We start from the raw sequence: 26,507 nt of genomic DNA, 5'->3' as shown, positions 1-26,507 counted from the left end.
GGATATACTTTAAGATCAGCAGTGTTAGAGACTACATGATTACTCTGTGACTCTGTGCTCTTTAAATTTTAAAATTATGGTAATTATCACATTTAAAATTCATTTTATAAGTTTTAATATTAAAAATACAGTTGAAACACAAGTGAAACTGATATTGAAATACGTGAAAATAGGCTGCACTCTCTAATGTCATTGTTTTCTGATCTTTCTTTTGAAATCCTAAGCTATTTGTCTTTCCTACCCTTCCTATGGGACGCTCTCCTTTTGCTTTATTAGATAGGTTGTTTTGGGTATTGGTTTTCCCAATATTAAGCCTTAGAAATACCATTAATTTCTTCCATCCCATCATTCCTAATTATGCCCCGTTGTATCAAACTGAGGGAAATTCTTTGCTTACAGCATTTACGGCTCAAACGTTTGTGGTGCAGTGAGGGGTACAGATAACTAATTTCCTTCTAAATTAGTCCTAGTAATACCAGTAGTAATGCTGTTCTATGGCTGCATTTAAGGGTCTTAATAACCTCATCGTAAGATTTATTTCAAAATTGTCTATATCTAGTATCCTCACAGGTACATTTTGAATGGTGCTTTCCCGGCAGTGGAGTTAGTTTGTGGTTCCTGTCCTGGTCACCAGGTTCATAAAGGTGACGTTCAGTATTCTGCCATTTGGTTGGTGCTGTTCCTTTGTGTGCAGTAACCTTGGAGTTACTTTTACTGGCATACTCTGCGCATGTGTGGTGCTTTGAAATATTTGTTAGATTACATGAAAGGTCTTTAAGCCAAACGCTTACTTCTAGCAGCTGTAAGTGGTATCAGTTTACTGTTTTAGCTGTCTGGTCTTGGGACATTAAGAACGGTATCATTTTGCTTTTTGAATCCATGCTCAAGTTCGGTCATTGGGAAATAGTATCAGATAATGAAAGGGATGGGATCCTATTACAGCTTAATAATAGTAAAACAAACAAGCAAACAAAAACAACTAAATAGCCCTTTTTCTTCGTCATCAGGAATCCAATTAAATTAATAGTGAAAACTTACTATCCTAGTAACAAAAGCTAGTAGTAGTCTCAATGTTTCAAAGGTACATTGCTGGGATCTGAATAGCTCTTTGAGTTAAAAGAAATTAGAAGCTTTTGTGGACTGGGAGGGTGAGCTCTTTACAGAAAAACTAACCACAGAACAAATAATAAAACTTTCTACTACTTGGTCTAAATAGGGAAGATTCATCCAGATACATTTAACATGCTGAGTCCATACACCTAAGGATTTATTTTGCTCCTATTTGGAGGGCTAGTTGTAAGATTTGGGAAATCCTCCTGTTACAGCTGTTTGAGAAGTACTTTGAGATGTAGTTATGCAAGTCTAACAAAAATGAGGATTTCAGCACCGTCTTTGCTTTTTAAAATTAAACAAGGGAAAGACTTCTACTTGAAAGAGAGGAATTGATTCTTGTAAATCCAAACATCAGGGACTGAAATCCTAGACTCTTAGAGCAAGGAAAGTGTAAGAAATATTAAGAAGCATAACAAAAGTTTTTACAAGGTAAGTATTTGATATTCAGTTGTGAGTCATTGAGTACTTAGGAATTACGTAATACTGTTGATTATGAATACAAATCCAGGGGGAATTTTAAGACCTTTCATCAGAATTTAAAAACCCTGATACCCTAAAGATTAATTCCCTAAGGAAACATGAACATAAATAACGAAGTACCCGATACTGACCTCTGAGAAAATACACAAACTCCTACTAAATTGCACCTGGAACTTTGTTCATACTGCAAGAAACAAAAGGATGAAAGATGGACTTACTGGAAGGGCAGCAAGGTTTCTTAATCTGAGCTGTGGCAAGGACATTGCATGGTGGCTTTGCCACGCTCTGCCCAGAGCCCGTTGCTCCGAGCAGCAATGCAGCTTCTCTCTGCCAAACTTCTCCAGGGAAAAGCTTCCTGCATCTGCACCTTCCCACCAAGGAATCCCTCATTGCGCTATCTAAGGTGCGGTGAGGACGTACTAAGCTAATATAGCAAGATAACAGTTAAGTCTGTGCTTTTTGTGTTTATTGCTAGAAGCTGCTAGATGATCAATGGGTGTGTTTGCCCATTTCTGCACCATTCTTCATTTCCATAATTTGATTGGATCCCTTCTAAAACTTTATATGTTTTTATTTACTTGTCATCTTAAATGCATTTCTTCCTTCGCGGTTGAGTAGTCTGAGTACCCTACTCCCTCACGCCCGAGTTTATCCAGATACTGTCCTTTATTTAAGATATTTAAAATAGAAATATAGGAGCTGAAATCCTAGGCAAACGTCTACCACTAAGCAAGTCAACTGGTTATAATTATCTCCAAGCATTAATTTTTCTCTTTTTTAATCTAGTTGTCATGTGAAAAAAAGACTCATACTTTTTCTGAGGACGTTATATGTCTGGGTTTTTCTCAGGTGTCCTGAAATGAATTCACACAGATGTGACTTCACACAGATGCTAGTACAGTGTCTCTCCCAAGGAATTTGTGTGAATAGCTGTTAAGCTTTAAATGCACACCCTTTCACATTCTTCATAATTTCTGAATATATGTTAATCTTCAAATGCAACTTGGCCTTGAAGTTATCAGTTTCTTGCTTTATTTCCTTCTGAGTTCCATCTAGAATTTTTTTCATTAAGCAATCTTTTTCAAAAGTCTTCCCCCTATAAAATGGTCTTTCCGTACAACCTTTTAAATTGAAGCCCTTTATTTCCTGCCCCGTCACACATTGCTTTAAATCGTGTTTCAGAGAAGATTTTTTTTCTCCCAAGGTGGGAACAATTCCAAACATATTTGATAAAAATGCCAGTGGGACTGAGCTGAGGCTGCCACTCAGCTGTTTTCCTTTTCCCTTTGAGTTTTACCTAGTTTCCTGGTGCGTGGCCTTCTTTCCCTTCCATTCAGGCTTGACTGTGGGGACACAAGGATCAGAAAGGTTTATCTTCTCCCTTCATCCTTCACTTTTAGAGAGATTTGGAATTGGGCTTGGCAGCCTGTCAGAAGTGATGTGCCAGACTGCATTTTTCGGTCTGTAGCTGGAGACCAGCGTGTTGGCTCAGACTTGTCAGGAACTGGCAGCTGCTGCAGTGTTGCGGGGGTGATGCCCAAGTCCTGGCCCTCCGCTGGCCCTGATGGATGCTCTTACAAAGTGGGTGTTGCGTGCTGTTGTCGGCCATCCGTATTGGTGCCTCTGAACAAGATGGATAATTGGAGAGCACTCTCTCTTTTTGGAACGAGTTCCTGTCTTGCTGGGCATCTGCCCAGCTGACTTGCTTAAGCTGTGCAAACTCTCTGTGGTGGGACAAGTCTAGAGCAGGACCTGCTGAGGCAAAACTGAGGTTGGGATAATGAATCTCCTGCGAGTGGGCAAGGAGCTTATTTAAAATATTGTCATACCCTCTTTTTGATTAAGTTGCTCTTATGTTTTCGCTTTGTTGTTGTGATCTTTTGCCTCATGTCCCTTAGACCTTAGGATTCCAGATGACTGCTGAGATGCTGAAATTAAATAACTGTAATAAAATCTTCTTTCGTCATCATCTCTCCTCTTCTCCCTCAAGTAATAGAAAAGTATTTGCTCAAAAGAACAAAAAAACAGTGGTCTTCCAGAATTTTATTTCCACTTTAAGCATCTTTGCTGTAGATCAGAGAATTTGTAAAACTAGGATCAATCTCTGTGTTTAATTTCAGCTTATCAATAGAATGTTCTCACTCAGCTGGAAACTTCCAAGCTAGAGGAACAGACCTCCGCTGTCACAGCCTGCCTGTTCTTTCATATATTAACATTTAATATTTTTACTTCTGTGAGCTCCAAAGTCAATTCAAGGCTTCTTAGCAAAAGCAGATTTTGTCCAACACAAGTAAAATATCGTAATCCTCAGTGTGAAGTGTTCTTTCTGAAGTGTCAACAAGACGTGTTTTGGCACAGAGGCTGGGTTGTTGAAAGCTGGGGGTTTGCGAGAGGCTTCTGTAGAGGTAAAAGGAGCCGTGAGTGGCATGTCGGGGCTGTGGGGAGCCAGGGCAGGGAGGGCAGAGACAATTCAGTGACTGAGAAGTGGTGGTGCAGGAGTCTTCCAGCAGGAAGGTCTGGTGAGGAGGAGGAAGAATCATCTTTATCCCAGTCTTCCTCCTCCTCCTCCTCTCGTGCATTGTCCTCTACCATTTGCTGTCTTTCTAGAATATTTCCTCCTGACTGTATTATCCTGCACCTCCTACTGCTGGGGAAGGATCAGGCAGCAACCCCAGGGAATCGGTTTTGTGTTCTTGCTGCCATTGAGGTGTTGGGAGAGGGGCGGCAATGTCAAGTGGAGGGTAGGGGGGGAAGGCTCTTGCACAAGAAAATATTCCTTCAGCTGTCCCTGACAGCTGTCTGCTTTGCCTACTGGTTGGCTTTGTGGAACAAGACTCTGCTTTATTGCATTTTGTCTCGGATCCACTGTACCAAACCGGAGAAAATCTGCTATTTATGATGATCTTTAGAAATTCTCTGACTCACCAACAATGGGATTTAAGGTAGAAGAGTCTTTAGGTGATACGCATTTTGATCCCATGCGTTCTGTCCGCTCAGGAGCAGGAGCTGCAGTTAGATGGAAGGAATTAAACATCTAGACTGGAATCTGAAAGGCGCCAAGTATCCCGGGGCCCAGCGCCCTCGATTCCCATCAGTTGCAAGTTATACTGTAATGTGAGTTAATGGATTATGAGCAGAGAGCAGCGGGACTCAGCTGTTAGTCTGAGCTTCTACCCATACTCTGTGTAGGAAGGGTTGTGCTAGAGAAAAAGCAACTCTGTATGGCTAGAGGAAAAAAATTCAAGGAGAGGATCCTTGATTTTTGTTTTTCCTAGTTTGTGTTGTGTTTCTGTGGATGGAGCAGCACTTTACCTGAGTTGATGAGGAAGATGAAGCATGGAGCTTCCTTATTTCTTCCCACTTTGAGATTATTTGCAACCTAGAGGCATTTGGAGAGAAAATAAGGTAAGCATCTTGGTGCAGCGACTGTTGCATCCTTCAGGATGTGGGGCTGAAGGCAACTTCTTCTGTGCTGATCTCTTGTTCCATGGCAAGGAGATGGTCTTCTCTGCCTCTGTTCATTACCAGTAGCACTAGGGTGGATAGGAAGAAACACAAGTCTCTCTTTTTTGTCTTTTGCCTTTTTTTGAGTGAGGCTTTAATTCAAAAGTTACTATTTGTAATAACTTCCATTAAACCCTGAGACTCCGTACTGGCAAGTACCATCCTATTACTGAAGAATAAGCATTTCTCAAGCATTAAAATTGCTATTCAGCTGTTCTTTTGTCTCCATGGCAACTTTAAGTGTAACAACAAAGCAGTAGGTGATGTTGCCAGCCAAAAAAATCTGTAATGCTCAAGTGATTGTTGATAGCAACAAAATGATGCCAGTGCAGGGTCACAGCCAGTAATAGATATTGCACCTATAGCTGAAGTATTGCATGTGACATTTTAAAGCAGAACACATACCAGAAAAAAAAGTAAGGCTGATGCAATTGGAAGTTTTTATAAGAAATATGAAGTACTGTTTTAAAATTCAATGGGAAACCTTCTTTAATGGAATGAGTTGCATGAAAAGCAAAGAGCTCCTTGTATATATGGTGTGTGCCACCTCGAGAGAGGAGCTCAAGCTTTCTGCTCAGTTTATTGCTAGAACAGAGAATAAACCCTGGTTTAGAAAAGTGGGGTCAGTTCCCAGAGGGGATAAAAGTTCAAGTTCTCATCTGGCTTCTGTGTTGATCTGAAAAAAGGGAGCGGGTTAAAAAAGAAAAGGCAATGCTTTTCTTACAAATAAATAAAATAAAATAAAATAAAAGGAGGGTTGGGAGGAATTATCATCAGATTTTGATCTTTACCCCATGGTATCAGGGGCTTGGATGTTTTGCTGACATGTAAAATTGAAAATCATTCATGGGGAAAAAGCCTTGAGAAAATCAGACTGAACACTGCTGAGACCAGTGCTGGAAACCAGCTATGAGAGGAGAACAAATTAAAATAAAAAGATGCTTGATGTTAAAGCTGGAACAATAGGAATTAAAGTAGTTTTTATATAGTTGAGACGTACTAAATTAGGAAATCCATTCTAAAACAAAAGTATTGACAGATGAGCTACTGAAAATAAAATATATTAAGTAATTTGTGTCCAATGTTTGACAAATCTCTTTGAACTCTTGAAGTTGGATGTACTGCGGGAATTCTGCCTTTTAGTATGTATGTATGCTGTCAAAGCAGCATGTACCAAGACACCTTTTGGAGTTTTAAATTAGCTGAATTTTGAGTGCTACTTTCTCCAGTTCATTTATCACGTTTGTGCTCTGTATTTTGTAAAGGTGTCACCTCATTTCTTGAGTCCAGGGTTCCTGAGTGTTTGAACTATCTGTTATCAAAGAAGGCTTTTCTCCTCTGCGAGAAAGATGGGGGATGGAGATTGCAACCAGCTGTTACTCAGAGTCTGCCTTGACAGCATCACACAAACCCTTGTTTACTGCAGACAAACAGAACAGCTTCATTCACTGACAACAGCATGAGATACCATCTGATGTCTGTTTTAGACTTCAGAGAACTGGGCAGATACTCATGTGGCCCTTGGTTGTACTCACAACTCCAGTTACACAGTTTGTGTCGCTCCTAAAAGAAGATAACATTAGTATATTTTCTTTAATTTGTTTTATTCCAATCATTTATCCTATTTTCACTATGAAACACATCCAACTGTTTCCTTGCCTTGGGGGAGGGGGTCGGGGGAATGTTTCCTGCTTTTTTTGGGGTGCAGTGCTCATAAAACAAGATTTTTCAGGGCTGCTAGTGTCTCCCACCCAAACCCCTTGATTTCCTTATTTGTTTTCATTTGTCTCTGATACAGAAGCTTTCTGAGCAGTCTTTTGGTTTTGAAAGTCCATAGGTAATCCCAAAGCATACCTGTGATTCAAATAAAATTGCACATTTTTTTGAAACTCTCAGTTATATTAGACTTTCTTAACACTCTTAATTAAACTGAAGCTCTAACTTACCTGTCCTTGACTGTTCATATGTCAACCCTTTGTGTGAGAACGAACGTAAAACCTAAGCTGACATCTTACAGAAAGCATTCTGTTTGCTTACCCTTTCTTCTACTGTACAGTTTGAGACCAGATCTACTTAAAGGAGTGATACAGCCATTACGGTGGTTAACGGAGGAAATGCAGGTTTCAAAGGAGAGCCCTGTTACGAACTATTACTTGATATTAACAGGCCCGTAACTTTCTCATTAAGAGTTTGGAATTAGTTTGAATGAACTAATGAAATTTTTGTCTTGGATATTTTTTTTAACATATTTTAAAAGCTTATGCAGACAGGTACCCTTTGAAATATAGACCACTTCAAGAAGTTGTCTTTATAGTCAACGCTGATACAGGCTCTCTGCAGATCTCTTCCAGAGTTTGAACTTATTTTGTGGTAAGCTGCAATGATGAAAAGTGGAATGGTCTACGGGAGCAGGCTGTTGGGGCAGCGAGCCACCCTGGATGGGGTGGGGTTGGGAGGTTGAGGTGGGGCCTCCTGCTTTGATGTGAGAGCTACCAACATGTGATGCTGAGGAAACTTACTGGTCTGGTGGTATGATGTCAGGGCAAGCAACTAAGAAAACTGTTTAGATATGCTTGACTGTCAGGTGAAAGGCATTGCAAGGAAATTCACGAACGTCAAGATTTCTGTCATTTTTACTTTTAACCTTTGGAGGGTAAACATCAGAGTAAAGAGCTGACACCTACTCATTTGTTTGTCAGATACACTCAACTATCCTTAAAGCAATGAAAGAAAAGAGACAGAATGGTGGAAATCTAAATGAGACTGAAATAAACTTGGGCTTGATGAGATTAATTGGTACAAGTTGATGGAAGTGTCGGACAGTAGTTGCCAGGTTGCTTAATAAAATTAATTTTATTTTCGTGAGAGACAGGATAACAGCAGCATTTGAGACTGACGGGCTCCTTTTCACAGAGTGATTATAACATAAGTAGTGGAGGCTTCTCTGCACCTGTTTGCTCTCCTGAGAAAGACAGTTACGTATGCGATAGTGCCAAATGTGAGTGTACACATCTGTCATGGGAGGAACTGAAGACCACCAGGTAACTCCAGGCAGGCCTCAAGCTGAGTAGTGCCCACTTAAGTTAGTATCCCTTCACGCTCAATTCTGTACCTTTGTCTTACAGTGAAATTTTACATCCCATTTCAGTCCTCCTCTCTTTGCTTGAGTCTTTTGGGGAGCATTTCCTTTCTGACACGCTGTGTGTGTTAAATCCCATTGATTCCCTAAATTGCTCAGTCTACAGGCAAAGCTGTTATTGCCCCTAAGTCCAGCCCTATAATAAGCTCTTCTAAAAGCTGAGAGTTGCATGTGATTCTTTTTTTTTTTTTTTTTTTTGCTGTGATTTATCACCAATGACAATTTTTTTTTGCAAGCCAAATATATATTTATACTTTTGTAACTTTTCTGGTGTAAGTAAAACTTTGAGCAGAGGGATTCCAGACCTTCAGGGAAAGGTGGACCATATGTCTGTATTGTTCTCACTGGTATTAGACAGAACACATCTCTCAACATCTAGTTGCTATTGAAAGATGAACTCTGAAATGCCTAAGTAGTTGTTATAATTCCATCAATTAATCTGCATAATTAACAACTTTAATTATTTTCCTCTATATTTTCTCAGAAGTAATTAAAGTTCCAGATTACAAGCAAGATGTTGATGCTTGTCATTATTTGCTGTTTACTCTGCAAATGTCACATAATCTTGCTGATCTTTCTTTTAAAAGTGAGATGTATTAGGGATTTTTGTAGTTTCTGTTGAATTTCTCTTTACAGTTCACTAAGATCTGTTTCAAAGATGTGATTTTTTTTTTGAGCTACACATGTGCACAGAAAATGCACCAAATTCCATGGGGCCAATAGCAGTCATCTTTTTGTTTTGGTTTGGGTTTTTTTGTTGTTCTGCCAGCTTTTAACTTACCTTTTACTTCTTTTCCCTCTGTTCTGGGTGCTTTTTATAGTAAAGTGATTTTCAGATAATGTGGAGTTTGACTGACACCATAGATTTAAGGTAGAATTCTTGTTTCACATAGATAGATTGGATGACTTGAGATTGTCTAGCCCTACTTGCCATGATTCAGTAATCTGCTTTTAAGCAAAATGCTTTGATGTGTCTAGTAATAATGGCTGAAAGTTGCCATTGCTCTAGAAAAAGAAAGTATAAATTCTTTGATAGATATCTTGCTTTGTTGCAAATTGCACAAATCTTAATGTTCCTCAATGAAAGCTGTCTCTGCTTTTCGCTGATTCAGCTGACAGTGCTTTGCATGCAAGCAAATTCTCATGGTAGGTGTAAGGGACGTGGCAACTAGCAGCTGTGCTCGGGGGTGTTTTATCCTGGACTTTGCCAGAAGTTCATTATGGAAAATTAACTTCTAAAATCTGATACAACTTATATTTAGGAATACAATTGTAAATCTTATATTTATTTCAAAGATAAGTAGCCCTGCTCTTGACTATGACGCATGTTTGTCCTTAATATGAAAATAAAAGTGTTCCATGAACAAAAGTTCCCAGTTTCATTATAGCTATGGAACTTTCCGTTTCATGTGCGACGGTAGCAGGACTCTGTACAAGACTCTTTGACAAAAATAGTATTTATATAAAGTGGAAAATTCCACTTGCAGAGTGAGAGGGAATCTTAGCAACCTTCTTTTCCCAGAATTTGCAACAGCTACTGTATTGAGAACTACTAAAATGTTCGATTGTCAACAACCAGATTTGACAGAAATGTACATGTGAAAAGTTTTTCTGCTTTACTTGTCTGCAGGAATAGGTACATGATTCCTATCAGAGTGATTCTGTCAGGGTTTATATTGTTCTCTGCATTTCAAATGCAAAAAAAATGCAAGTACCATAAAACAAAAATGCAAATTTCAAACAGAAATAAGTGCTTTTCGCTCTTATTTTACCTGAAGCTTTTTATTTCTCTGTACAAAGAAATACAGTGATATTTCTACATATTTCCATGTTATGACGTTAAGATTATGACAACCCTGTTTGTGCAGGAAGGACCCACTTTTGTGCTGTAGAATGGGTGCGATAAAATACACTGCACTGGGGGCATCATTGATGTTAGCTTGGAGCATATGTCTGGGCTTTTGTTTGCTTCTGTTAAACTTTGTTTTATTGATCTCTTGACCCAAACCTGTGATAAAACTATTTCTGAAAGACATAGCCTCCTTGAAATCAAGCAAGGCCGTGTTTGTACTTCATAAAAGAAAAGTCTGACACTGGCTATAAATACCTTATTGCAATTCATCTTTTAATGATTGCAATCATGGTACCCATTGCTGGTCATCTGATCCTCCTCTTGTCAATGTAGAATTGCTTCTCTTGTGCGTATAACACCGCTTTATTCAGTCTTGATACAAATGCATGTGCGGTTGAGATTCCCAAATTCCCTTGAGAGATTATTTCCACAGTATGGTACAGCTCAAAAAGGCTGCCACTGTGAACATTAAATATCGCTCAGAATAATGTTGGTGTCAAGAAGCTTTCCCTGATGTTCAGACCTGTTTTTCTCAGTTGGGTCCTTTTATTTCAGTTCTCTCTATTCTTCAGACCTTTCAGAACTCTTTACTTCAGAAGTCTTTCAAATACTCTGTCCCCCCTCTTGCCTCTACATCAGTCGTGTATTGTTCCTGGGGTATCCATATTTAACTTTTTGTATTTTGTAGACTTCCCAGAGCTTGCTTCTTACATTGCTTCGCCTCAGTCTCTTTTCGGTTTGTAAATCCTTTTCAAGTTAAAAGTACCTGCTGCTCAACACAATAAGCATTATCAGACAGGGACTGACAAGTCCTTGCTTCATGTAAGGGACACATTGATCCTTTGAGCTTTGTCCCTCATGCTGTGGCCAGGTTATTAGGCTTCGTGTATGATTGTTTTATGCAGAAGAGGATACTGGGCTTTTTCCTCCTTTGCCTTAATTGCTACTCTGGCAGGTCAATCCCTCCTTCAACTCAAATATTATCTGGAAACACATCAAACGTTTTTACTATTTATATCTTTTTTTTTTCATATTTCTCACTGCATGACCAGGGTCATCTTTAAAAAACTTCACAGACAGAAGGTCCAGATATTTTTATTTTCTGTAGTTTTTGCCTAAGTCTTATTTTAACACTGCACCGCTGCCTGATGGATTGATTTATCAATCTATAATCTATACCTAGCCCAACATATGAAGACCAGGTGGTCTTAGACTGATTTACAGATTTTCTTCACTGTTTTGTTTGAATATGCAGAAATAGAAATACTGGGCAAGGCTCACGGTGTCCAAACCTCTGTTCCTTTAGGCACAAAGGCTTACAGTCTCAAAACTAGTTGAAGCTTTCTAATTCTTACCACACTGGAATCCAGCTGCTCTTACGATTTCTTCTGATTCCCATCTTAAGTTCATTTTTCCTATCCTTCATCATGGATACCAAGAATTAAATACTGTGCTACAGGTGAGATCTCTGCTTCTCAGTTTGTGTTGGAGACACATTTCCTCGAATTTTTTATTTTATTTTATTTTTATTTTCCATGATGGCTCTTCTGGAGTTCATTGTTTTAAACAATGCTGTTAAGTCTGGGAAAAAGAAAACATTTATGGCTATTTTCTCTTCTGGCTTCAGTGTTGTCTAAAGACATACCTCTCTTTCTTTTTTTTTTTTTTTTTTTTTGATTGAGATATCAGTCATGGTACTTTATTCAAATGTGCATTCCATAAAGCATTTAAAATATGTGACGTATATTTCTGTTCTTCTATCATAGAAAAGATGTCTGAGGATTAAATTTCGCTTTGCATGACTTTTTTTGTGTGTGTGTGACTTTCAGGAGCATTTAACAGAAGATGTTTGAAGTTCATGTCCTGGGAAAAAGGTATTTTAGAAGCCTGAATTTCTGCATTGGCAGGAAGTTGTAAGATAAAAACTGTCTTTGCAAAACTTGTGGTGAAATGGACCTTATATTAAAAAAACCCCAAAACGTAATACATCACATCTTTGAGGGGTGGATTTAGAATACTTTACGTATATTTTTCACTTTAATGTAAACATTCTGCTCCTGGCAAATGGACTTATTCTTCTCTTTCCTGTTCTATTCTTCACTCTGTCTACACTTTTTTAAATACTTAAGGAATTTTTTTCCTTTGGAAACAGCTAAGGCCATTGTGCATCTTCCTGGTCAAAGCACATAAAAGCAAGTTAATGGTAAGTTCAGTTGCCCGATCTTCTTCTGTGCTGACAGGCATGTACTATAGTTACGGAAAAGTTTCACCCAGACTCCAATATCAAATACTTCCAGAGAACAGTTTTGAAAATACTGAAAAATGACACAGAAATTCCAAGGGTGGAGGGAGATCACTTACACTGTCTGTTGTAGGTGACCATGTTAAAAGTGTGTAGGCCCCTTCTGTAGGTGATTGAACTCCAGAGGGTACTTCTTAATCACCACTGCTTAAGGAAACTCAGCTCCTGAATTAGGGACTTTGGTTAGATTCCTTAGGTTATCCAGCAGTGACTATATTCTGGAGTATGGTTTCACTCTGAAAGGCTTTATCTATTGCAGAAATATATGGCATATTTTAAACCCATTCTGGAATGCATACTTAACTGAAAACATTACTGGTGTATCCACAGGAACGTATAAGCCTTGACCTTAACTAAGGAGCCAGTCTTTCATCTCTATCTTTGCCAACTTCTCTTGACAGATTTAACATGCCACTGTAGCAACTGTTCCTGCAAGGAGATGTTATAAATTCAGGACACTTGCACAGAAATGGAGGGAGAGCTGCAGCGTGTAGTCCAGAATATGTGGTAACAGAGAGAGGAGTGGGTAAGCTGTGATCCTCTCCCTGGCCTGCAAGTCACTGTGCATGACTTGCTTGCTGTGGTCCTTTTTGCTACAAATGCTGCTGTGTAAAGTCATAATTGTTTGACCTTTCCACTCGGTTTTCATGTATTTCATGTCTTCACTGCATTTCTCTGTGTAGCAATTTAAGAACTATTAGTCAAAGAAGAGCGTGTAGTAGTTTCTGTTCATGTAGTATCAAAGTGAAAATGTGAAACTCTGCTAACAAATACCGTGATACCTCCTCTCACTATTCCTTTGCATTGAGAAATGCTAGTTATAGCTCCTGACCCGGCAGCTGTTGTTTCTACACAGAGCTCCTCCTGACGAAGTTAATCAGCCAAATTTCACACTTGTACGGCTGCTAATCCTAGTGAGTCTGTGGACTTAAAAGGAACGATGACAGATTTGCACCAGGGTAACAAGTTTGGACCATTTGCCAGAGTTTTGTAGATCACATATCATACCTCCAGGCCTTAAGTTTATAAAAGCAGTCTTGGTTCCCCTTGGCTTTCTCAACAGCAAATATATGCAATTAAAAGGGAAAAGCAGAGGTGTGTTCTAGTGTGCTGGGTTGATCCTGACGGGATGCCAGGTGCCCACCAACCCACTCTGTCTCTCCCCTCCTTGGCTGGGCAGGGGAGAGAAAATATAATGAAAGGCTCTGGGGTCGAGATAAAGACAGAGATCACTCACCAGTTACTCTCACAGGCAAAACAGAATCAACTTGGGGAAATTAATCTGTTAACAAACAAAATCAGAGTAGGGTAATGAGAAATAAAAACTGAATCTTAAAACATATTCCCCCAACCCCTCCTTTCTTCCCGGGCTCAACTTCACTCCTGAATTCTCTACCTCCTCCCCCAGCGGTGCAGGGGGGATGGAGAATGGGGGTTGTGGTCAGCTCATCACACATTGATTGTCTCTGCCGCTCCTTCCTCCGCAGGGGGAGGACTCTTCACACTCCTCCCCTGCTCCATGGGCTGCAGTTCTTCACAAACTGCTCCAGTGTGGGTGCCTTCCACAGGGTGCAGTCCTTCAGGAACAGACTGCTCCAGCATGGGTCCCCCACGGGGTCACAAGTCCTGCTGGCAAACCTGCTCCAGCATGGGCTTCCCACAGGTCACAGCCTCCTTTGGGCGTCCACCTGCTCTGGCCTCGGGTTCTTCATGGGCTGCAGGTGGATATCTGCCTGGAGCACCTCCTCCCCTCCTCCTTCACTGACCTCGGTGTCTGCAGGGTTGTCTCTCTCACATGCTCTCGCTCCTCTCTCTTCTGACTGCTGCTGGTCTTGCACAGGTGTTTTTGGCTTTTTTTTCACCCTTCTTAAGTATGTCATGACACAGGTGTTACTGTCACTGACGGGCTTGGCCTTGGCCCGTGGTGGGTCTGTCCTGGAGCTGTCTGGCGTTGGCTCTATCAGACACGGGGGAAGCTTGCAGTTGCCTCTCACAGATGTAGCACCCCCGCTACCAAAACCTTGCCACACAAACGCAATACATGCAGATACAGTCTTTTTAAGATTTCTTAGTATCTAAAAGTATTCTCTTATAAAATGCCTTCAACTGTAACTTCAAAATCTTACATAAATAATTCTCTCTCCAATAATCTGGGTTGCATTTCAGGATTTTTACTCTTTCTCTTGCAGTAAGTGGTATTATAGCTACCAGAAACATTGTGGGGCAGGGGGAAGCCATGCCTTTGTAATAGCAGTGTTTTCCCACCTTGGTGCCTCTTGCCCTTTCTTCCCACCGCAAAAAACAAAACTCATTTTCTCTGAATTATGTAGTTTCATCTCTCATTGTTAAGTTTTGAGAAATGCAGAGATACAGAGCCACATTTCAAACCATGTGTTTTCTGTAAAATGTGTATTGCCTTTCAGTCAGAAAAGCCTGTCTTACTCCAGTCTTGCCAACAGCTAAATATGAAGTGAGGTTAAATGTGTGTGGTACTCTTAAGAGAATTAAGAAAAATGTTTAAACATGAATTTAAAGCCCAGTGATTGGGAATTTAAGCTCGTTCTTAAAACAGGAGTCAGAACGGAGGAAAAAAATGTGAAGTGTTCATCACTTTGTTCTTACTTCTCAGAATGATAGGCTTAATTATTTACTCTATTATATAACCAGGGACTTAGAAAGTCAAATGGTGAGGGAAATACATCTGCCATTTCCAGGAGGCAGGCTGAAAGCCTGTATGCTGCTTATATCTGTCTTTTAAAGAAACTAGCATTTAGGGTACTAAATATTGATTATTGCTTTTGAAATGAGTGGAATATTGCACTTATTTTTAAGATAATGCAAAGGATATTTATTAGAAGGGACAGGGAGTCGCTTCTTAATAGAAATAGTAACAGAGTAGCCACCTTAGCCGATTTTTAAGTTATGCAGCAAAGTGCTACTACATTGTAGTACACCAACCAACCACTAGTGAAAGTAATTTTGAAAAGAGGATTGGGTAGATTTTTTTTCTTTAAGATACCCTTATCAGGATATTTCTTTCGCCAGGCATACTGTAAGGGTTTGGAAGTTCTTTATAGAGACCCTAATAAGAGCACAACTGCAAACTCCCGTGGCAGAGGAAAGATAGGAAGTGAGGCACGAGTAATTTGACTAAGCCATGAACTCTTTATGGACTCAAGCACAAGAATTGTATGTATAGATAGGAAATGGAAAGTAGTTTAAATTACTAAGGATGATGAAAAAAAGAATAACATGAATGTGTACAACAAAATTGGAAAATAAAATGAGACTGAAATAAGCATCAAACTTTAAGAAATCTTTCTGTAAGTGCATTTACAATACTTACAGAATATCAAGGGAAAAGGTGGATTGTTATTCTGTGAATGTCAGAAGACAAGAAGTTTCGGTTGCATGGTGCCATTTTTGCATTATTTTTCATTAGAAAGATCAATTGTGTTAACCTGAGAGACACCAATATAAATACCAAAAACCTGTAAGAAAGGTCAGAGTGTCTTGATGAACTTGAATCTTCAACATGCAACACGTGACGAACACGATGTAAGGATACTTGCACGGATGGAAATATCGGAGCTGTTATCACTTGTGAAGAGAAGACAAACTCCCAGAGCACTAAGAGAGACAGTGGGATCCCAGTATTTTTAAAAGAGAAGAACGAACGAACTGAGTTTAAGAACTAATAGATTATCTTCCTTTTGAAGAAAGGGACAAATAAATTATGCCAAAGTAATATGAAGGAAAACAGGAGCTGAGTATTAACCAATGCGGCACATAAGCAGGAATCATTATTCTGTGAATGCAGGAAAGGATTGCTGTATATCACAAGCTGAACGCGAGTTAACACTGCCGTGTTATCAACTAAGATGGATACCATCCTGAGAGATATAACCAGAAACATAATGTGGCAGGCATGAAATTCGTCTGCCACACTGCAAGAAAGATGAGGGCCAGTTCAGGCGAGTCTGGATGAGAATGAGAAAGCATCAGCGCTCACAAAATTTTTCTTTTCAGCCACCTCCATCTCGTTACTCTCCGTTTCACAAAAATTCTCTTCTGTTGCCTTGTTGCCAGTTTGTTTCCAACTGGTCTGACCCCCTGTGCTGGCTCAAGGGAAGTGTCAGGAATGTGGAGGGGCTGTGGGGCTCCCAGCGTGGTCATGGAAAGTAGATGCGGCCTGCGTGGCACATTTCATAAAAATGCTTTCATGCTTTTTTTTTTTACATCGACACTCACCTTTTGTTTATTTCTCCTTATTTTCAGTAGAGTGTTTCATTAATTAATTTATGAAATAAATCATATTGAAGTGATATTAATTAATCTCTGGGAAATTAGAGGTGACTTTTTTGCGAGGCTTGTACTAGCTGAAGTCAATTTGAATGTTTTACAAAAAAAAAAAATTCTTCTTTGGTCCAATCTCAATTTAATTTAAGAGAAACATTCTGCATTTTGTTATATACTGCTTTTTTTTTTTGGTCTCTCTCTTCCTGAATGTAGCTGAGCGTAGGGTTGCCCAACTTGTTCATGTCATGCAGTCTTTGAAAAACATAACAGTATCAAAAGTCTTTTATGGTCCAGCCCTGGCAGGGCTGGTGCACTGCTGCACCCAAAAGCAAAATAAGGTTTCCAGTCAGATACCGGTGGTTAATTAGTGCTCAATAAGGTCACCAGTGTGGTGATCTCTGTTAACAGGTCTGTTAATTGGAAATCTATTGCCTTTGTTCCTTCCTGTGTAAGAGAGGGCAGATAGCATGTATTATAGTTTTATAAATTTTCAAGTTCTTACTTATTCATCAGTACTGACTTTGAGAATAAGTAAAGCAGTGCACCTTAATTCAGGAGAGTCAGGATCTGTGGACTTTGATCATCTGAATGTCATGACCCCACGCTGTGCTCTAAGGTCCCTTTTTATGAACTTTTTTAAAAAATTAAGCAGACACCATTTCTTTTTCTTCCAGAAGATATTCAAAAGTCAGCTCTGTAGCAGCCAGATAGCCATCTAAAACAGTAACCCCTAGGTTTAGTTCCAAGAATTATAACAGGGAAAATGCTACTGAAATACAGTTTATCAGTCTTTTAGTTTATATTTGATCTGGTGATGTCAATAGCAGGCTGCCCTCCCTCTGGAGTCAAGTTGCAAACACGCTCCTCAAGGGTAATTAAAGCTAAGCACACAATTACAACAGCCTGGATTTGTTCAGGCTTGCTGGTTGCCCACTGTCTCATAGCACCTACCATCACAAAAGCACCATGCTGAAATGATTCTTTATCTCTGAGTCTTGTGCTGTGTCTACGTTGAAATGCTGCAGAGGAGGTGGATTATAACCTTAAGGACTAAGGTAAGCATCATGGCACTCATTAAAGGTGGGAAGCCTTTCTGGGACTACATGGTCTGTGGTTTATTGTGCTTCTGCTTTGCTAAAATGGTTCATGGTTGTGTGGTCATAGCAAAAACCTCTGCAGCTTCTGAATATCGTAAGGCACTGGTGAATTTGTAGTATCTGTCTTCCATTTGTAAATGGCCTAAAAATGTTTGGCCAGAAATGCAACTCTCGTGCACTTCTCACAGACAGGTTAAAGTACCTTTATTTGTATTTTTAGGTGAGAGGAGTGCTGAGTCTGCCTCCTGCTTTCTTGAGTGGGGTGAGGTCTCTGTGTGTTTTGTGTTTCCAGGTACGATGCTACAGGGTGCACTGGTAACTTGTAAAGGTCGGAAACGGAGCTCTTACTTGTCCCTGGCTGTGACTTTTATGAGTGTGGGCTCTGAAAAGGAGGAGATGTGGTATGCCATCTGATGAGGAGAAAGTTGAAATCCTCCAGGAAATCCTATGAAGACACTCTTGTTGCTTTAGTTAGAGGCAGCAGATAGAGGAAGAATTAGAGAGGTTTGGGAAGAAGGAGCCTTTCCCTGGTGTTAACTAGGAAATTATGAAATAGTTCTTTTTTCTGTTTATTTAAACTACTTCTAAGTAATCTAGGAATTGCTTTGGTAAACCAATCTTAGAAAAAGGATTATATCACATGGACTTAACTTAAACTGCATGTGTGATAAATCTGCCTGCTACCTTTACATGTTTGCCCTCTTTTGGATGGGTGCTTTTACGCTGCGCGCCCTATGCTGTGGCAGGGCAGTTAAATTCAGTGTGGAATGTAAGTTATACGGACAATGTTGTGAGGGTTTTTAAATCTGTCCTTCTTCCCTGTCTTGTTGTTTCTATAAATACATGAACAACAAAAGGAGGGCTAAGGAGAAACTCCATCCTTTATTGGATGTGGGGGGGAAAACACAGTGACAAAGGATGAGGAAAAGGCTGAGGTACTTAAAGACGGAGGCAAAGGCAGCATTAATAGTAAGACTAGTTGTTCTCCAGGTACCCAGCCCCCTGAGCTGGAATCATGGAATCATAGAATGGTTCAGGTTAGAAAGGACCTTAAAAGATGATCTAGTTCCAACCCCCCTGCCCTGGGCAGGAACATCTCCCACTAGACCAGGCTGCTCATACCCATCCAGCCTGGAGAAGAAGGGGAAAGGGTTAGTGACCTGCTACACCACATAGACACACATAAGTCTACGGGGCTGGATGGGATATTTAAAAGACGTGTGGATGTGGTGCTTAGGGACGTGGTTTAGTGGCGGTCTTGCCAGGGCTAGGTTAACGGTTGGGCTTGATGATCTTAAAGGTCTTTTCCAACCTAAACAATTCTGGGATTCTATAGAAACTAGATTTCATTCAGTAGAGATCCTGGTTTCCATTGCAAGTATTTTCAATAGGCCACTTTGCAACAACATCTAATTTAGGTTGTTTAATCTTTTATCTGAAAGATATTTAGGGAGCAATACCAAGAGAAGAACTTAGGAAAAGAAAACAAGAAGCAACTTAGGTAACTGTATTTTGTAGAGGTGATAGTCTAATATGTGGGAAAAGTGAATGAGGCATGAAATTCTCTGAGCTATAATGACTTTTAAGAGAGTTGGAAGTTGTTTAATGTGGTTAAGTGATTAGATACATCTGTGAGGATGTGTATGGGTCTAGACCCCTATTACCTTTGTGCACAGCGTTGTTGAGCTGCTGTTGGAATATTGAAGTGGAGTAAAGAGAGAGAAGCCAACTGCAAACATAAACCCCCTGAATGTAGAAGTTAAGGCATAATGGTTTTGACTGACTAATAACAAAATGGTCACCCAGCAGCATTCCAGGTGATAGAATTGTTTGGGTTTAGCGGGTAGCAACTCAGTACCTCCTGAAAGAAAGTCTGTGTTGAGGGTCTCTGGGGGTTAGATGTAGAGCTCAGTGGTGACAGAATTCAGGGTAAAAGTTAGATTTTGGGAAACACTACGTTATATGAGAGGGGGAAAAAAAACAGGGGCTGGCATGGAAGTTGCACCATGCTCTGGACAAGATTGTGACTTCAGTAGGCATGTGGGGATGTCATGGTTTTAGTTAAGGGTGACAGCAGAAAAGCAAACAAATGCCCTCTCTCCCTGTGCCTTTGTGTTGGGAGAGTGGAAAAGGCAAGAGGGAGGATGGTTTGAATAAATCAAGACAAAGAATCCTAAGGATTTCAGAAAGATCTCCATTAGTGCAGATGGCAAGAGAATAGAGAGCTGAAAAAGACGCAGCTGTTTTTTCTGTCATACTTGGAAAACTTCAAAGTGAAAACAACTCCAAAGCAGCGTTTCCTAGAAGCCGATAAGAACAGAGGAGGGGGCAGAGCTGTTCGCTCAGGCTGTGGATACCAGAGGGAGCGGCTTGAGCAAGCCAGAAGATTCTGAGAAAAAGAAACTGGGATAGACTGCAAAGCTCCAGCTGACTTTAATGCAGGCAGGAGCGTTGCATTTATTAATAGCTGTCACTGTTTGATTTGAATAAAATCCAACTTGCTGAGCTTGACGGTGTTAAGCTATAATGTGCCACTCTGCTTTCCAGTTGAAGAAATTGTCTTGGTTGCTTTAGAAGTCTAGAGAACTAGCTTTTTTTTAAGAAACTAATGACAAATATTTCCATACCACCTATGGATGGTATGCAAATTGCAGTTGCACTGCAGCCAGCATCTATCTTCTAAATATAGTGAAGGATTTTCCGTGATTTATTTAATTGCTTAGACTTGACAAGGAGCCAATGCTAACATGCCTTGATGCTAGTATAGTACTTCTGGAGTTCACTTGACTTGGGAATATAGATACTGCAAAAAACCGTGAGGAACAGTGTAGCACAATTGCTGTAAAATTTAGGGTGTACAGTGTGGAGGTGTGCAAGTCCTTTCTCGGCTGCAAGAACACAAGAGTGGTGGCTAAAGGACAGGAGTAACACGTTCTGTAAATCCAGGGGAGTCGGGGCTCTTCCGAATGTTATTACCAGATAATTGTAACACAGTTATTTAAGGAAAAATGCAAGATAATCTGTGCCACTTCTAATTATTGGAATTCTCTTCCCACTTGACCTGTTCTCATATCTTCTATGTTTTTATATTTTATTTTCAAAAACTATGGGGATTCCTGTTTTTATTGCAAACTATTACAAATGCAGTACAACTGCAAGGAGAATGACATTTTTCTTGATTAATGTTTTGATGTATTTATCTCTAAAATACTGAAATTCCATTGTTATGCCTTTACCCTCCCTCCTTCCCCACCAGGTAAACATCATTATTTGTTCTCCGTTATTTTGATGTGTTAAATGTAGAGATTAAGAAAATAAATATTAACACAGTTCACTTGAATATTACTATCATTATAATAGTGGTTTTCAATATCATCTTTTCCATGATTGTCTTCATATCAAGTATATGCATAGTATAGTCTACATTTTTATTTTTTGAAATGAACATCCTTCAATCATAAGACATTGGAGATGGAAAACAATTAGGTAGGCAGAGGAGTATTAACAATTCATGAAAGTTAAAGTAATTCAAAGTCAGCCCCTAATATTCAATGAAGAAGGGTCTGATCTAATGAAGATTTGCTTACTTGTACGTACAAGTAGGTTTATGTTTTTATTTTTAAAATTCTTATGTGAAATATATGGAATATATAGCTATACTTCTTCTCTGATTGTAAATGAGCTATATATAATTACCAATATTAGGCAAGTAAGTGATGGTTGACGTTTTGGATTGATTAAACGCCAGGGCTCCATTCATTTCAGCAGCACCAGATTTCAATATATTTTTGGTATTGACCTAGTTGGTGGAATCCAACGTGTATTTGCAATGTAGAAATACCTCATTTCACGGTATCTGATTTTATACAAAAGGAGAATATGGAACTCTGTTAGCATGCCTTCATAGAACATTTATTCCTAGATGGATAATAATGGGAATACTAACTTTATGCTCAAGCATACTGTAAATCATGTTTTAATTTGTAGGGAGTGAATTATTTTCATAATTTGACATGTTTTTTAGATAAGTCATTCTTGATCACAAAGAGCTTAAACTGTACATTATAGAATTTGTACTTTGCAGTGAAGTTGCATCAAATGCCTCTGAGTTTGCTGAAACATCTACTGAAAAAATAAACGCAGAATGGAGTGCAAAATATTTGGCGTGTCGTTTTGTATCCATGTTGCTACGGAAGGCTACACCCGGACCAATGCTTTCTTATCACTTGTCTTATGGGTGTTACACAGAGTGGTTCTTGCTTAGTGCTGTTGAGTGGCCATAAGCTTTACACCTTTCCTTGTGGCTGCTGAAAAAAACCCCACATCTTTTGAGGATTTGCCCATTTTATTTGCCAAACATGAATGGTCGTGTGTAATTTGTGCTTTTAAAATCTGTTAGTAAGTCGTGAAGGGTCTGACTGCTTCATTGATACCTGAATAATGTTTAAGAGGTATGAATTCAAGGCACTCTCCAAGTTTTAAACGATGCACGTGTATCAGTGGCTCTGATGGTAATCATATCAACTCCCAAAGGAGCTGCGTCCTCGTTCATTAGTGAGTTAGTTTGTATGGTGCCCTAGGGGCAGAAAAGTTGTTAGCATTTTTCCTATTGTCATCCCGGGGCTGTGCCATGTCTCATGTATGCTGGGCTTCTGCTTCAAGTTATTTTTAAAAAATAAGTTGTCTGGATAGAGAGTTATCTCGTAGGATCATGTTAATTTGCCGTTTGAGAAAACCTGTTGAAGTAATGGTCTTATCTCTCCTTGACTACTTTACTTTTGACAGTCTGGAATTCCTATGGGTATCATAAGTCTCCTTTATCGTAATACCATATTATAAGGAAGGAATTCTTGTTCTGCTGAGTGAATTCTAAAAAAAAAAAAAAAGGTACTAAAATGCTATATTTACTCACATTGCTTTTTATTTAAGAGGGGAGAATGTCTTAAGGTTCACCTCCATGAGTATTATTAATGGAATACTTCAAGGATAGCGTTTTTTAAAGCATTTTGATATCAACACCTGCTGTTCAGAAACTCAGAATTATTTCACTTGCACTTAACTTGGTTTTAGCAGTTTATCTTAGGCAAAAACAGAAACACATGACCTTCTCTAATACCCATGTATAGCTGTAACTAAACAAACAAAATCAGAAAAATTCTGAAACCTGTAAACTGATCGTGCTGAGAAGGAAAAAAGACTAATATTTATATTAAGTATTGGAAAAGATCTCAGAGGCTGATGTCGTATAAATACCTAAACTACAAAATGTAATGACTTGCAGGTGATTGATTTTTACCTGTCATTTATGGGGAAAAGAAGTTGTAGTGAAAGCAGATAGATCTGGGGCATGATGCAATAGAGGCATCAGATATCAGGGAAGAAAGCTGTTAATTTTTTTTATGGTGTGCATTTCTGTAGTTAGGTGGGCGGTTTTTTTAAAATGTTATTTCATTGTGCCAATCATCCCGAAAAGCTGCATATAAGCAAGTTTAGGAAAGTCTTGTGCAAGTTGGGGGTTTTTTGGTGGTGGTGAGTTTTTTGGGTTTTTTAATTTTTTGCAAGGCATAGGCAATAGAGCTGAAGAGATTTTTACTCAATATGAAAGCCTACGTACCACCTCTGGCTCTAACCTGTTTATAAAACTGTTTTTTGAGCCACATGCTGAAGTAAATATTTCTGACAATGTTCAAAACTTCCACTGACAATTTAATAAACTGTGCTGAAACTGTAGAGTCCCAGAAGAAGCTCATAGAAGAGCACATGCAGAATTATCTTGGAATCCTTCCAGGGAACTGTTTCAAATATGTCCTGTCTGGTCTTCTGTCTTCTGGAGCTCTGAAGGGAAAAACAGTGTAAATGGAGATGACAGTGCGAGGTCTAAAGGCTGTACATTGTGTGGTTGCAGTCTGTAATGAATTCAGCCAATGTGGGCAAAATGAAAGGGACAGCTTTCATCCACCCTTGAAAGGATACTGTTGGCTCAAGCAGCGTCTGAAAAATGCTGTGCTAAAAAGGTCAAGGGAGGAGAAAGCCCAGAACTGACCCATCCTATCAGTTATATTGCCACTGTTCCCTGGCCAGATGAGATTACTCAGCATTGATGTAGAAAGTGAAGGTTCCTCATGCCTGAAAGTGATCAGACGATTCAGGGATGAAAAAGCCAGCACAGCCTGTCCATAAACTGAAAACTCTCAGTGTAAGCGCGTAAGTAGGGGTGGACGTGAGTAACTCAAATGAGGTCCCTTTGAAGTTTTCCCAAATACTATTCATGGCACGAGTTAAGACAAAGGCAACCACGTGCACTCTGGGGTGGATGTTGATTGCCCAGGTCACAGAAATTTGTCAGACAGATACTTTTATTCAGACCTGGTAGAACTTCAGTTACTCTTCCACTGCTCTTGTTCTGAGTGTGGACTGCTTCCTTGGATCAGAGGATTAAAACATTGTAGTAACTTCTTTAGGTAATAGAAAAAGGGAAGAGACTTGAGTATGGCTTTAGATTTCTCTATAGTTGCCTTTAATGAAGACTTTGGGTGAGCGTGCTTTCAAGTCTGGAAAGTAATTAATTTCTTTAAGTATGCTGAAATTGTTCACAAAATGTGTTTTAGATGAGTAAGTTTTGTGATGGAATTGGGTTTTTCATGTAATGGTCTGATATTGACCCAAATCAGAGGAATTACTGTGCAGACATTACACCTTTTTTGTGTTTGTCAGTGATAAAGAAAAGCACTTAGGGAGAAAATCACAGAAGAAATATTTTCACAAATATTTTTCAGGAAGGTGCAAAGGGAGAAATTGTGTGCTTAGATTTGATGGAAACTGACACTGCGTTTGCTTGAAAAAGATGAGCAGTGACCAAAGATGAACTGTGGCCAAAGTTAACTGCGATTGCCTCTGCCAAAACTGCTAGTCTTGGCCTCTGCCGTTTTTCTGTGAAGCTGCAAAAGAGCTGGGGGGTGAGCTGTTGGTAAAACTTATTGAGTCCCCGTGTCATCTGCCCCCTTTCTGGCTCCTGGGTGTAAAGCATGTCTCACTGGCCCCGGGACTCATCTCTCCACGGGAGTGACAGATGCAAGACTTGCTTCCCCAAAATACCACTTTCATCGCTTAATCTATTCATTGTGTGCCTTTTTTTTTTTTCCTTAGGGACAGATCAAATTTGGGTAAAGGTGACAACCTTTCATACCTTTTGCAAAAACCTCAGTGGCCCGGTGTGTTGTGGTGTGAGTGAAGCCGTATGTACAAGGTCAAGGAAGAACAGTGCCTGTTACACAGGGATACGTGTGTGTTTTTGTGTGTTTTTGAGATACGTATGTGTAGGAGGAGGAAAAAGTCTTAATAAAAGGAGACAATTTGGATCATTTGCTCAGATGAAAACCTGTTTTCCTCCTCTTAGGCCAGGGTAAAAGGGACCAGTGAGGATCAGTGCATTTTGGCAAAATCAATCTGCTGCTTGCATCTCCAGTTGCATAGGGCACTCCTGCTGTGGGAGTCAAAATTGAAGTTACAAAGGTAAAATACTGTTTAAAAATTATGAGGCTGAAATAAGCAAATGAATTTACAAGAAAGATCAGTTATATTTATGCCAAAGATTTACAAGTAGTTTAAAACAATCTGTTTGACATGGTAAGTTGTCTTTATCGTTAAAATGCTAATGAAATGGTAAACATCTGTTAAATTTATGAAGATAATGAAGCTTGTCAGCTACATCTTTCTTGTGCCAGTATTCCTGCTTAGCTCAGGTCTGCATACAGATTTGGTGGAGTGCTGCTGAGAATCTATTTGACCTTTGGGAGCAATGCCAGGGTAAAACTGTGCCCTGTTCTGTTTGTTTTGATGATTTTGTCCTGAAATGCTTCTACCTGTAGTTTAGGTCATCTTTATCTGATCATTCTTCCAGTGGCTTTCGCAGGCAGGTCTGAAAATCAAACTTCAGTCAAACAGGGTCACTGGTGTTTGATTGGCAATAGTTGAAATGGTAAACGGGCAAACAGAAGTGAACGCATCTCTTATTGTTCATGCCTTGACTGATCAGTCTGCTAGGTGTGTATGTTTTCTATTCTGTTGGGACTCCGAATGTATCCTAGTCTACTGGTCATGTATTACTCTGGCAGCAGAAATACCGTGGACTGCAAAGCTGCAGGCAGATTTCAAATGTCTGTGCCACGTGAAATGAGCCGTACCCAGCCAAGGAGTACAAAGAATATTGCATTGTTTGCAGGAGGATGCTGATTGTTTTTTATTTTTTAAAACTTTTATGCCAGATGTGCTCCATATCTTGGTTAAGGACAGTATCAGAAACCTAGCTTAATTCTGATTTTAAATGTCAGTCACAATGCAACTCTATTCTGTTACATTTTTTCTGTAAAACTTATTTAAAATTTGTAAACATAGCTTCATTGAAGTATGTGTATGTAAAGAGAGGACAGGTCTTTTTTAACTTCACGGATCTTTAATTGCTTATGAACTTAAAAGAGAAACTTGTAGAAGTTAGATTGACGATGGCACTTTGTGGACTTTAGGTAATTGAATACAACATAGCTACTGTTTGAATACAACTCTGAAATCCAAATTATGTAAATCTACTGTTTCTGAACCAGCTAGCTAAATAATCATTATTTTTGCAGTTGAAGATGTTTTCTTTGGATAAATCCTCTGATACAGTGGTTTCCTATTGATGCATTTTTTCATTATGGATATGAGGAAGAAACTATAGGCATG

At 39.4% G+C, this 26,507-nt stretch overlaps 1 protein-coding gene across 10 annotated transcripts in view; it reads left to right on the top strand.

Moving 5' to 3' along the window:
* The window catches only part of ZNF385B (zinc finger protein 385B), a 172,415-nt gene that overhangs the window by 86,339 nt on the left and 59,569 nt on the right, over positions 1-26,507 (top strand). The window contains exon 1 of one of the 10 annotated variants that reach the window (XM_063340958.1): positions 17,579-17,744. The exons of the other annotated variants lie outside the window; for them this stretch is intronic. The gene's annotated coding sequence lies outside the window, so the exon portion shown is untranslated. Of the gene's footprint in view, positions 1-17,578; positions 17,745-26,507 lie in introns of those variants that run through there. 10 annotated transcript variants of the gene reach the window in all.

The sequence above is a fragment of the Chroicocephalus ridibundus genome, chromosome 7 (assembly GCF_963924245.1).
Source record: "Chroicocephalus ridibundus chromosome 7, bChrRid1.1, whole genome shotgun sequence".
Taxonomy (NCBI): Eukaryota; Metazoa; Chordata; class Aves; order Charadriiformes; family Laridae; genus Chroicocephalus; species Chroicocephalus ridibundus.
The sequence above is the reverse complement of the archived record's forward strand: the minus strand, read 5'-3'. Positions and strand labels throughout refer to the sequence as shown.